Consider the following 12,187-nt stretch of genomic DNA (forward strand, 5'->3'; position numbering starts at 1 on the left):
GAGAGGACAAACACGTCAACAGTGTAGGATTTCTTGTGCATAAAGATATCAAGAATTCAGTATTAGGATGCCACCCAATATCCAGCAGGCTTATTTCCATCCATCTAACGGCAGTACCGTTCAATATCACAGTGGTACAAGTCTACGCCCCTACAACAGACTACGATGATGAGCAAATTGAAGATTTTTACAGTCAGCTCCAAGACATCATCAATAAGGTACACAAGATATCCTGATTGTACAGGGAGATTGCAGTGCTAAAATGGGTACTGATGCACAAGCAGATTGGCGAGATTATTGTGGGCCTTTCTGTAATACAGTAACCAATGAGAGAGGACTGAGACTTTTGGAGTTTGCCAGCTATAACAATCTGGTTCTTACAAACACATTAGGAGCACATAAAGCATCCAGACGATCAACATGGCATGCACCTGATGGTTTACATCACAGTCAGATTGACTACATCATGGTGCAAAACCGATTTCTTTCTGGGATTAACAGAGCTAAAACAAGGAGCTTGCCCGGTGCTGATATCGGAAGGGATGTCAACCTTGTGATGCTAAACTTTTGGCTGTGGCTAAGGAAAATTGTTAGGCCAAAGGTCACCAGAATCAAGTTTGACTTAGAAAGACTTAGAGACCGAAGTATTGCAGAGTCATTCCAAGCAATGACTGGTGAAAAATTTGCTCCACTGCTTGTTCTAGTGGAAGACATAGAAACAATGACCAACAATTTCAACGCTGAAATGAATGAGGCACCAATGGACATTCTTAGGAAACACCATAAGAAGACAAAACCTTGGATCACAAATGAAACACTATAAATGTGTGACATTAGAAGAGAACTCAAGAGAGACAAGAACAGTACTGAGGGAGCTGATAAATATAGAGCGATTGGCAGAAACATTAAAGTGGCCAAGGAGATATGGATTGAAAAACAATGCTCTAAAATTGAAGAGTGTATCAGCAATAAAAATAGCAAATGGGCCTTCCAGATTGTAAAAGATCCGATGAAGGAAAGATGGACCAAAGCTAACGCAATTCAAGTTAAAGAAGGGAACAGTCTTACAGAAGAAAAGGACATCAATAGGTGGACAAATTACTGCTTTGTTCTATACAATCACCAGACAAATGGAGATCCTAGTGTTCTAGACAACCCAGATTCAACAAAGGAGGATGACTTTCCAATACTGTGGGAAGAAGTGGAGACATCTGTGAAATCACTCAAGAATGGAAAGGTTACAGGTATTGACAACATCCCAGCTGAACTGATGAAATTCGGAGAAGAAATAGTAATAGATGTACTCACCAAGATCTGCAACAAGATCTGGCAGACCGGTGAGTGGCCCTTCACGTGGACACAGTCACTAATCATCATTCTGCCAAAGAAAGGCAACCTGCAATTGTGTCAAAATTACCGGACCATAAGCTTAATTAGCCATCCCAGCAAAGTGATGTTGAAAGTCATGTACAGATTTTTAGTCTTCTTCGTGTTCTATGTGAGAAGTACTTAAAATACGAGCAGGACATCTACCACGTCTCTGTTGACTTCAAGAAGGCATTTGACAGAGTATGGCATGAATCTCTCTGGGCAACCACGAAGAAGTACAACGTTGGTCGTAAGCTTATTCTTACCATTAAACAACTATATTCCAAGGCCAGCAGTGCAGTTCTCGTCAAAAGCACAATAGGAGAGTGGTTTTGTGCCACTGTTGGAGTCCGGCAAGACTGCCTTCTCTCGCCCACATGCTCAATATCTACTTGGAGTGCATGATGACTGATGGCCTAGAAGATCATATATGCGCAGTCAGCATCGGGGGGCAAACAATCTCAAGTCTTTGGTTTGCTGATGACATTGACGGACTGACAGGTAGCAAAGATGAACTTGCCAACCTTGTGAAACGATTGGATGAAACCTCTGCAAAATATGGTATGAAAATCAGTGCAGAGAAAACCAAACTGATAAACAAACGTGACAGGATCAGCTCACATATCACTGTCAGTGGACAAGAGCTGGAGACAGTGAAACAGTTCAAGTATTTGGGGCAATCATCACTGATGAAGGATCAAAGGCAGAAATTCTGGCAAGAACTGCGCAAACAACAGCAACAGTGGCAAAGCTAAAGCCAATTTGGAGGAACAAGAACATCTCCCTGGAATCCAAACTGAAACTGGTCATCTCCATGCGTGCGAGACAAGGACCCTTACAGCAGAACTTGAACGGAAAATACAGGTAGTAGAGATGAGATACTTCTGTAAAATCCTGGGCATCTCCTACTTCGACCACGTCACTAATGAAGAGGTCAGCAACATCATCACCCAACGCGCTGGGTCATATGAAGACCACCTGACAACCATGAAGAAGCACAACCTGAAGTGGTACAGCCATGTAACAAGATCATCTGGCCTATCCAAGATCATCCTCCAAGGGACAGTACAGGGGAAGAGGTAGACAGAAGAAGAGGTGGATTGAGAACATAAAAGAGTAGACAGGAATGGACTTCATGGAGACTCAAGCACGGACACAATTGTCAGGGGTGGAGACAATTAGTTGATTGCTCATCCATGATGGTGCCCCAACGACCAGTGCGGTTATGGGAGTGATGATGATGTGGAGTAGAACAGTGCTTCTCAACCAGGGGTTCAGGGCAGGGGCTGTGGGCAGGTTTCAGGGGGGCCGCCAACCAGGGCCAGTGTTAGACTCACTGGGACCCAGGGCAGAAAGCTGGAGCCCCACCATATGGGGCTGAAGTCCAGGGGCCTGAGCCCCGCCACCTGAGGCTGAAGCCAAACTTAGCTTTGCGGGGGCCTCTGTGGCATGGGGCCCCAGGCAATTGCCCTGATTGCTACCCCTTAATGCCGGCTCTGGCTTTTATATGCAGAAAACCAGTTGTTGTGGCACAGATGGACTGTGGAGTTTTTATAGCATGTGGGCAGGGCTCAGAAAGAAAAAGGTTGAGAACCCCTGGAGTAGAAGACCTTGCAGTGGAAGGATACTATCAATGTCAAAAAAACGCTTGCTTATAAGCATGATCATAATGCGGAAGAGGTGAGGACTTTCTTTTTCAAGTGAATTTCATGTTTATGAAAGATGTTAGCTGAAGACCCAGTGAACAGGTACAGTTACAGCAGTGGTAATGCAACAAGCCTGTTCCCACACTGCCCTGCCAATATACTGTGCTGCCTCCTGATTCTGGAAGGTGCAGCTGATGGAGTGAGGTGATGATAGTCTTTATGCCCATTCAGCTTGTCAGCAAGGTTGCATATTATGTTGATTTATGAGATGTGGATACTTGCCCTATAGGAAATGAACAAAAACCACTAGCTCACTTCTAACAGGGTATCTGACAGTTGGTAATGACTTTTAGGTCTTACTCACCTTGGTATGATTTGGCACACAAATTTAGAAAGCTGCATATTGTATTATTAATTCTCTGAACCACCTAGTCCAACAGCTTCAGAGAGCTAATTTTGTATCAGATACCTGGGTGCATTTATACACTTCCGTAATATGATATAGTAATAGTCGTTGTTAATGCAATTAGCAAAACTGAAGATATATGCTAGCTGATTGAGTCTGTGATGTTGAGACAGAAGTGACGTATGTGTCTGAGCATTTTTGTAATGCATTTCACTGTAATAGCCAAGCACTGATATTCATGTTAATTTCACTGAATTAACAGCTAAGTAACTGATACTGACTTTTCTATTACAAAACAAATAGGCAGCACAATATATGGAAAATCATGAAGCTGAAAGATATATGATAGACAATATGGCAGCTAACTAGCATAAAACATTTCAATGCACCCATTGCTATAAGCTCATGACAAACAGGTATAGCCAACCTCCATAAATCCGCCCAGCTCACTAGGTGGAAAGGACTCTAAAATCTTAGTGCAGTGTTAAGCAAATGCTTGAATGAAAAGATGAACCTTTTACTGTGATCTGAAGGTTGGTAAATTCAAGCTCTTGACTGATCACGTGGGAGAGCAGGTTGCACAGCTGGAAAACTTGCATGGGAACACCCCTGCCTCTTCTCAGAGTTCCCATCTGGGGAGTCTCAGTAGGAGCACCTCACTACTCGCAGTGGTCATGATAGTGCAGAGAGAGAGAGAGAGATGGGTGGTCCATTAGGTAGTGAGACCTTAAACCACTTAACAGGCATACAAAAGATAAAATATTAATAGTAGTTGTGATCTCTAGATGGACAAGCTTCTGGGACTTGTACATCAACAATGCTGAAGGTTAAAAAAAGGAATGTGCTATAATGACTAAACTTATATCTTGCGAAAAATTATGATATTAAGAACAAAACTCCTTTGTGGAGTGGAATCAGGTTAATCATGCAGTTAATCAAGAACATAAAAGAGCAATAGAGGTCTCCTGCCAGACTCCATGCAAGCTAAATTTTTAAGAACAAAGTGCTAGTGAATATTTGAATAACTGTGAGCCCAATCCTGCAAATCTTTCCTTACATGGGTAGTGAGTAAATCTTAGAGGATCGGGGGCTGCAGTTCTGTCTCCCTACATTTTAATCAGACTCATCCTTGACTTTTTAAATGAATGATTGAACAACCTGGCAGAAGTGTATTATCGATTGATTTTTTTGTAAGTGTTGTGAAATGCTTTTCTTACCAGCAGATCTTCTCAGTATAGTGTATGATTGATATATGCCCTAAAGCTCTACATTGGGATCCATGTACTGTATCAATATTTTGAATTATAAAGCGATAGTCACAAAAGTTTTTTATCATCTCTACCACGGGTTTCTGGATCCAGGTTCAACACTTTCTCATTGCAGAATATTTCAGTGCATTTTAAAGCAAAGGAAAAATTATTTTTCTGTTTATTTTTAGGGTGGCAGGGGAGGGGTTAATTTAGTGCTGGTGAAAGGTGCTAGATTGACAATCTTGGAAACTGAAGGCCTCTGTCGATTGAACACGTGCTCACAGAGGTGTCAGCTCTGCAGCTTCAGTCAATGTGCCTCAACTCTGACATGGAAGGATCCACTCTTAACTGAATGAAGAATGGATTCTGAATTTGTCTCCCTCACAGGCAGGCAGCACAGGGGCCGTTAGTGCCAGTTGTGGATGTGGACATCTATCCACTAGGATCCAGACTGAGATCATTAACTTATTTCACATAGGCTACAAAGCAGCCATCAGATGGAAACAAGCAGGCTGTACAAAATGCAGACACTGATACAACATGGAAGGCAGACAAAGGAAACTGACCTCATTCAATGGCATCAGCTCAAATATGAAAGAATATGGTGCAAGGGAGGACCACAACCCAGTGAATATTTTTGCTAATAATTTGCAGCAAGATGTAGCCAAAAAAAAAAAAAAAAAGACATGAGACAGAATTGCTTTTTTTTTCACCCAATGTCTGCAAAAGATTTTCTAAATAAGATGGCAACAGTGAATAAACCAGAAGATTAGCATTTGTATCAAACACTATTCTACAGAAGAAGATTACAAATTCTGGGTCAGTTGACAGACAGATTTAGAAAGCATAGCTATAGGATGAGTGCTGGTGTACTAACGGAGGTTAAAGGAAAAAAGACAGGGTAGAGAAACACAAAAAAATGCTGATAAGTGGGCCAACCGGGTGGTCTAGCATTATTCCTCTGCATTGCTATGTGGAAGATGTTTTGATCCACAATCCAGATTTTTCACTCTCCTATAACATAATCAGGCTGTTTTAAATATTTAAACATTGATTCATTTTCCCTTTCCTGTTCCTGGAAATAGAATTAAGACCAACATAAGAGGAGGTAATTGTCCGTCTCTAATTGGCACTGATGAGGCTTCAGCTGGAGTACTGTGTCCAGTTCTAGGCCCCACACTTTAAGAAAGATACAGACAAATTGGAAAGAGTCCAGAGAGAGCATAAAAAATGACAGGTTTAGAAAACCTGACCTGTGAGGAGAGGTTGAAAAAACTAGGATGTTTAGTCTTGAGAAAAGAAGATGGAGGGGGGACCTCATACATCTTTAGTTATGTGAAGGGCTGTTATAAAGAGGTGATAAATTGTTCTCCGTGTCCACTGAAGGCAGGACAAGAAGTAATGGGCTTAATCTGTAGCAAGGGAGATTTAAGTTAGATATTAGGAAAAGCATTCTAACTATAGGGGCTGTTATGCACTAGAATAGACAGTTCCAAGGGAGGTTGTGGAATCCCCATCATTGGAGGCTTTTAAGAACAGGTTGGACAAAGACCTGTCAGGGAGGGTCCTGCCTCAGCAAAGGGGTATGGACTAAACGAATTCTTGAGGTCCTTTCTAGCCCTTCATTTCTGTGATAATTCTGCATTCTTAATTTGATACTTTCTGTTCTAAAGACTAATAGTAAATGGATGACACCAGCATAGCATGATCAACAAAATGAAGCTATTGGTTGACGTTATTAAATATTATTTTTATTTTTTCTTTATTTTTATTATTACTTTAATGCATCCTGTGCAACACTATTTTCTGATATTTCTAAATGCTGGTATTTTGCTTTTCTTAATAGATAAAAATCAAGTAAAATACAGACTTGAGCCATATCTTTCTTTTTAAATGGCTGCTTTTTATATAATGACTAGCATGAACAAAGAGCTGATATGAGACCAGTGAATTTCATTGGTAGCTTCATCCAAGATGTGAAAAAGGACCTCACTCACTCATGCAGTTCTACAGACTACAGTACTTACAGTTTTGTATGCAGCCAGCATAATGTCATGCTAACTTGGGAAAACCTGCTCTCCCTCTATAAAGTGGTTAAATGCTAAAGGTACACATCCAGTTAATTGCTTGCCTGTGGCAAACAGTTTGCCTTCGGGTGAAATTAAAGTGCCACTCTTAGAAAGCTTTCTAATTACCTTTATATAGCCCCCAGCTACATTAATAGGAAAAGCTTGTCTCTATGTTGTTTGAAATCTGAATATAGGCAATATTGCTTTATTATAGCGGTACGTACTATATGATAGATCACTGGGTGGTGTTTATACTTATACATGAAACATTCCATTTAAATACATTATACATTTAAATCTCTTCATTTACAATATACTTTAAATAGAAAAATAAGTATCAGATTCTATCTTAATGTACTTGAAGAAATCAGTATTTCCGAGATAAAAGGAGGAGGAGAATCTTTTGGATGCTTTACTTGTGAGGTAAAGAGGTAGAAGTTAAAACACTGTCTTTTTTTAAAAAGTGTATTTTGATATGAGAATCCTATTTTCTTAAGTAAATAACACTAAACCTGTTTAAACTGGCGATGCTGGAAGAACCATCTGTTCTGAAGGTCTAGATGGAGTCTATTTCATTGCTTTTTGGAATGCCTTTAAGGAACATTGGGGTGAACTCATCTTGATGTAAGCAGGTGCAGCTCCTTTAGAATCCATTAGGAGGAGCATCTGTGGAGGGGTGAGTTAGGTGTTGCAGTGATTAGTAGACAGGCATTTCTCCCTTTAGTATGTAAACACTCATTCTGTATTTAATCCATATTAAGTTCTACAAATTGGCTTCTGCTTAGCTACAGTCTGTAGGAATATGATAAGTATTGAATTGTTTTCGTTCTGTAGTTCATTTTCCAAAATTTATGGGGCTTGATTTTTCAGAGCCAGTCTTGCATGACATTCTTATTTCATCATGTGATGATACGAGTATTCTTATTACCAGCCATTTCAATTATGGATGGCTGTAATATAGATTCATAGATACTAAGGTCAGAAGGGACCATTATGATCATCTAGTCTGACCTCCTGTGCAACGCAGGCCACAGAATTTCACCCACCCACTCCTGTGAAAAACCTCTCACCTATGTCTGAGCTATTGATAATATATAATATTTATTCTTCATAGGAGTAGGTAAACCCCTTTTTTAAAACTTGCATTCAATATTCTTTGGGGATATTTGTCTTTAAAGCCTGTTTCCTTCTATGCTGAGGGTAAAGATGGTCCACAGACTAAACCTCTCAGCCTCACTTGTGCAATGGAGTTAATACTACTCTCCTGCCTTACAGGGGTTTAAGGAATATAGGAATTGCCATGCTAGATTGTTGGTCTATCTAGTCCAATATCCTGTCTCAGTCAATGTAAGGATTTCCTCTTATTAATTTTCTCACCAGGAGAGAAAACTGATTCAACGGATTCTAAATCACTGGCTCTAGAAATATGTTATTTTCCCTTATTCGTTTAGCAGCTGCAGCCTGACCTGGGATATCTGCCCTTGTTCGCTTGGCTCATGGAGAGGCAAGAGTTTTCAGTCCACCTAGTTGCTTGGAAGAAGTCTACCCAGACGACCATAAGATTCCAAGTGGCAAAGAAAAATCTAGTGTTTAAAACATGACTGGCCCCAGTTCTCTCTTGACAAAGCTTTATCATCAAAATTCCCAATTCCTTTAGCAGTCCCAATGATTCCCATTACATTTAGAGTTGTGCTTTTGTTATATAAAAATGATTTAATATGCTTTTTAACTGAATCCCTAAACCTTTCAAAGCTTTGGCTGCTCATATTCAGTCTCAGGCTTACGGTATTGGGGGATGACTGCAATTTCTTTAATTAAAGTGTGTGTGGCACTTGGAACATATAAAGCACTGCATTTGTGTTAAATTGTCGGGAAATTTTTCCTAATGGTGCTCTGATTTATATTTTTGTAAACACAGTCTCTCACAATCGCATGGAATTCATTACCCCATTTTCAGCTGTGTACCCGTCAAGATTAAAATGAAACAGGGGCAGAGGTTGTATATTACTTTCTCTTTTATTTTGCACATAGTCTGAGAAGCTACAGACTTGTATGTTATGTTAGGGTTTTTTTTTTTTAAACTCAACAGTTTTGACAGAGAGCTTGCAAAACCAAGATATCTGGACTAGGCAGGCCAAGTAGTAAAATTCCATGTGCTTTGGTAAATTTCTTTCTTTCTTTTTTAATAGCTACTGCAACAACAATGTTGTGGTAATATCTCACTGACATCTAAAAGTAGTACTCAGTTGGCAGTGAAGAAAGTAAACTCTCATTCTTGTAAAACACAACATTATTGCTAAGGCACAACATTGAATTAGTTGATATTGCTGCTAGGTGGATAGCTGAAAAAAATGGTTGGTAGAATAACTAGTTTTACATGGGGTGTGTGTGTGTGTATGTACATATACATATTGTGATACAGCATGGCCAGAGGGCAGCAGGAGAGTGTTAGGAGGGAGCCTTATTCCCTGTAGAGGGAAGAAAGTTTGCTATAAATTAATTAAAGCACCTGAAGCCAGTTAGAGCAACTGAAGCCAATTAGAGGACCTGAAGCCAGTCAAGTGATAAAAGCCCACTGCTTCAATCAGACAGGAGGAGGAGTTGAAGCAGAGTGGATTGGTGTTGGAGCAGAGAGCAGTTTGGAGAGAAGCAGAGGAGAGTTTGGAGAAGTGCTGCGATGGGCTAAGAAGACCAAGACCCTAGGTAAAGGGACACCTGGTTTGTGCAGAGGGAGGGCAGGAAGCCCCACAAACTGAAGGGCAGGAGAGGGAAGTAGCCCAGGGGAAGGAACTGCTAGTTCTAGTGGTTTACCGCTATCCCTAGGGCCCCTGGGCTGGGACCTGGAGTAGAGGGTGGGCCCGGGTCCCTCCCTCTCCACTCCCCTCCTCGAGGACACTAGTGGGGCAGTTAATACCCCTGTTCAGGGGCAAGAAACGGTGCCCTGAACACCTCCCTTCCCCCCCCCCCCCCCCAAGAAGAGAAAGCGCGAGACCCATCATAGTAGTGCCGGCAATTTGCCACAATATATAAATATGTGTATATAATATTGTGGAGGTGCCAGTTGTGGTGCTGTAGTTAAGGTTGAGTTGATTTTTTCACTTAAATCAGGTATTCAATTTGTTAGCTACAAAGAATAGAGCATATTCTCCCCGAAATTTATAGGACTAACTCCTTGAGTACTGAATGAATTTTCTGAGAATTTAGAATAAATCTGGAAATGAGTTCAGTTAAAATTGATTTTTAAAGGGTCCTTTAAAAAAATTCAAAACTTGTCAGAATAATCTCAACTCAGGCATTGTATATTTACACAAAAAAGGCCAGAGAAGAATCCCGAATAGATCAGATGCAGCAAAGTTTGTAGTTTTAAATAATTATGTAGGTTTAATGGTAATTTTTTCCCAGTATTCTTCATAAAAAAAGCTTTTGCTTCAGCAAAAGCTGAAGAATAATGGCGTACTTCTGAGAAACTCTCACCATTCAAAATGACTGCTGTCTCCTGTTGTCCTTAAGGGTCTGAGGCACAGTTTGCCTTCAGCAAAGATGGCCACTGCCTCCATTCATCAGCTCCTCACAATAGTTCCCTCTTTCTGAAACTGAGATGGGAAATGTGTATTTGAAATCTGTTTAATTTGGGCCCACCCCACACTAAACTGCATTCAACATAATTGTTTTGCATGACATCACAACAGGGCAGAGTTAAAGTTGTGTGCATGGCTTAATTGTACATTTCTTTACTGTAGTGCTGAATTTCTTGAGTTTTTAATGCTTGATTTGTGGGATAATTACAATATCCTGATGATGTGTTTTTTTTCATCTTTAAGTTACTGATATGTACCCTCAACCGTAACTCTATGTTAACGAATTTTTGTCTGGGAATATATATGCACATACTATTTAACAATTTACCTTTAAGGCTGTTTAGGAATAGCAATTGTTCATTTAAAATCAAACTGAGTTCACAATTCCATATTTTCAAATCACCACTGTTGTATGTAGTGTACTTGTGTGATGTGATATAGCAGAATTCATTTCAAACATTTAATTCAACTGACATGAAGAATTAAGGCAAAAAGATTGTGATATATACAGAGAGAATTTTTATTCTGGCCGAATATGAGTACCCCTACTTGTTCGCAGGTTAAGGGCCAGATTTTCAAAGTTAAATGCACAAATAGTAGATGTGCATGTGCAAATCAGGTATTGTATTTGCCTAAAGTGTACTGGGCCCGTTACAGAATAAATAAATGATCGTCTTTGCCCTGAAGATCTGACGGTCTAAAGCCCTGATTCTGCAAACACTTTGCATGTGCTTAACTTTAAGCTCATGCATTGTCCCACAGTGGGACTTAAAGTTAAGCGCGATTGCATATTTGGTTTCTAAGAACAGCCAAATCATAAGTGGCAACAGACAGTATATAGTTATACACCTATTTGGACACAAGCAAATGCTTGATTTAGTGTTTATATAAGTGCTGAAATGTAACATTTGGTGCATATGCAATGGAGCCACAGGAGGTGTGTCAATTAATGGGTTAACATACCCCCAAATTCAAAGTTTTTCAACTACATTTGTTTATGCATGGTACTTAGAGTGAGTCACTAATGCGAAGATGTTATTTTGCAAAGTGTCATTAACTTTAAAAATTATGCACTTTGGCTTTAATTAAACTTTCCCCTTCATAGGTATACTGGCACCGAAATATAAAAATCAGAATGCTCGTGCAAAGCATAATTTATAATATTTTGTAGACACCGTCTGAGCCCTAGCGGCAGCATGTGAAAGAGTTGGGGTAAACTTGACTGTGGATGACATTTAAAAAAATCCTCAGACTCACTTAATTTTATGAAATTGGTTTCTGGTGGTAGGGGTTAATGTGAAATTAAGCCATTGTGTAATAAATTAAAGCTTTTATAATTTTTTATCAATTTGGGAGTCATAACATCAAAGAGACTTTGGGCAGAAAATAAGATACTCATCACGGCTAAAATGAAAGGCATTGTAGCTCTCTGTATGGAGGCTCTGGCATCATTCAAATTTAAGCAAAAGTGAGTGACAGATTTGTGAATTTAACTAATACACTCTTCTTTGACAGTTGAGCATATTAATTTTTTAATAAACATTGCTTTTAAGAAAAAATAGTGTCTTGGTTGTATTTTATTTGAAAATAGCATTCAACGCAGAGGATCAGCAGAATTTCATCTTGTACTTGCTGGGTTTGTGTGGGTATCACATTGTCTTTAGCATTTTAAACTAAAGAGCAGCGTGACTGTTTAAGTCCTAAACCTGCAAACACATACCCGTATGCTTAGATTTACATTCAAGGGTAATCAATTCATTGAAGTTAATAGGACGTCTCGTGTAAAGTTACATACATGCTTACGTGTTTTGTAATGGTACCCAAAGCGCTGATTTCCTTTTAATATAGTGGTTTCTGTACCTTTCCAGGG

At 39.7% G+C, this 12,187-nt stretch overlaps 1 protein-coding gene across 11 annotated transcripts in view; it reads left to right on the plus strand.

Annotated features, from left to right (window-relative positions):
- Window positions 1-12,187, plus strand: part of FAM168A (family with sequence similarity 168 member A) — a 360,452-nt gene that overhangs the window by 111,315 nt on the left and 236,950 nt on the right. Inside the window, exon 1 of one of the 11 annotated variants that reach the window (XM_074954909.1) lies at window positions 9,415-9,442. The exons of the other annotated variants lie outside the window; for them this stretch is intronic. The gene's annotated coding sequence lies outside the window, so the exon portion shown is untranslated. Of the gene's footprint in view, window positions 1-9,414; window positions 9,443-12,187 lie in introns of those variants that run through there. 11 annotated transcript variants of the gene reach the window in all.

Source organism: Natator depressus, chromosome 1 (assembly GCF_965152275.1).
Source record: "Natator depressus isolate rNatDep1 chromosome 1, rNatDep2.hap1, whole genome shotgun sequence".
Classification (NCBI taxonomy): Eukaryota; Metazoa; Chordata; order Testudines; family Cheloniidae; genus Natator; species Natator depressus.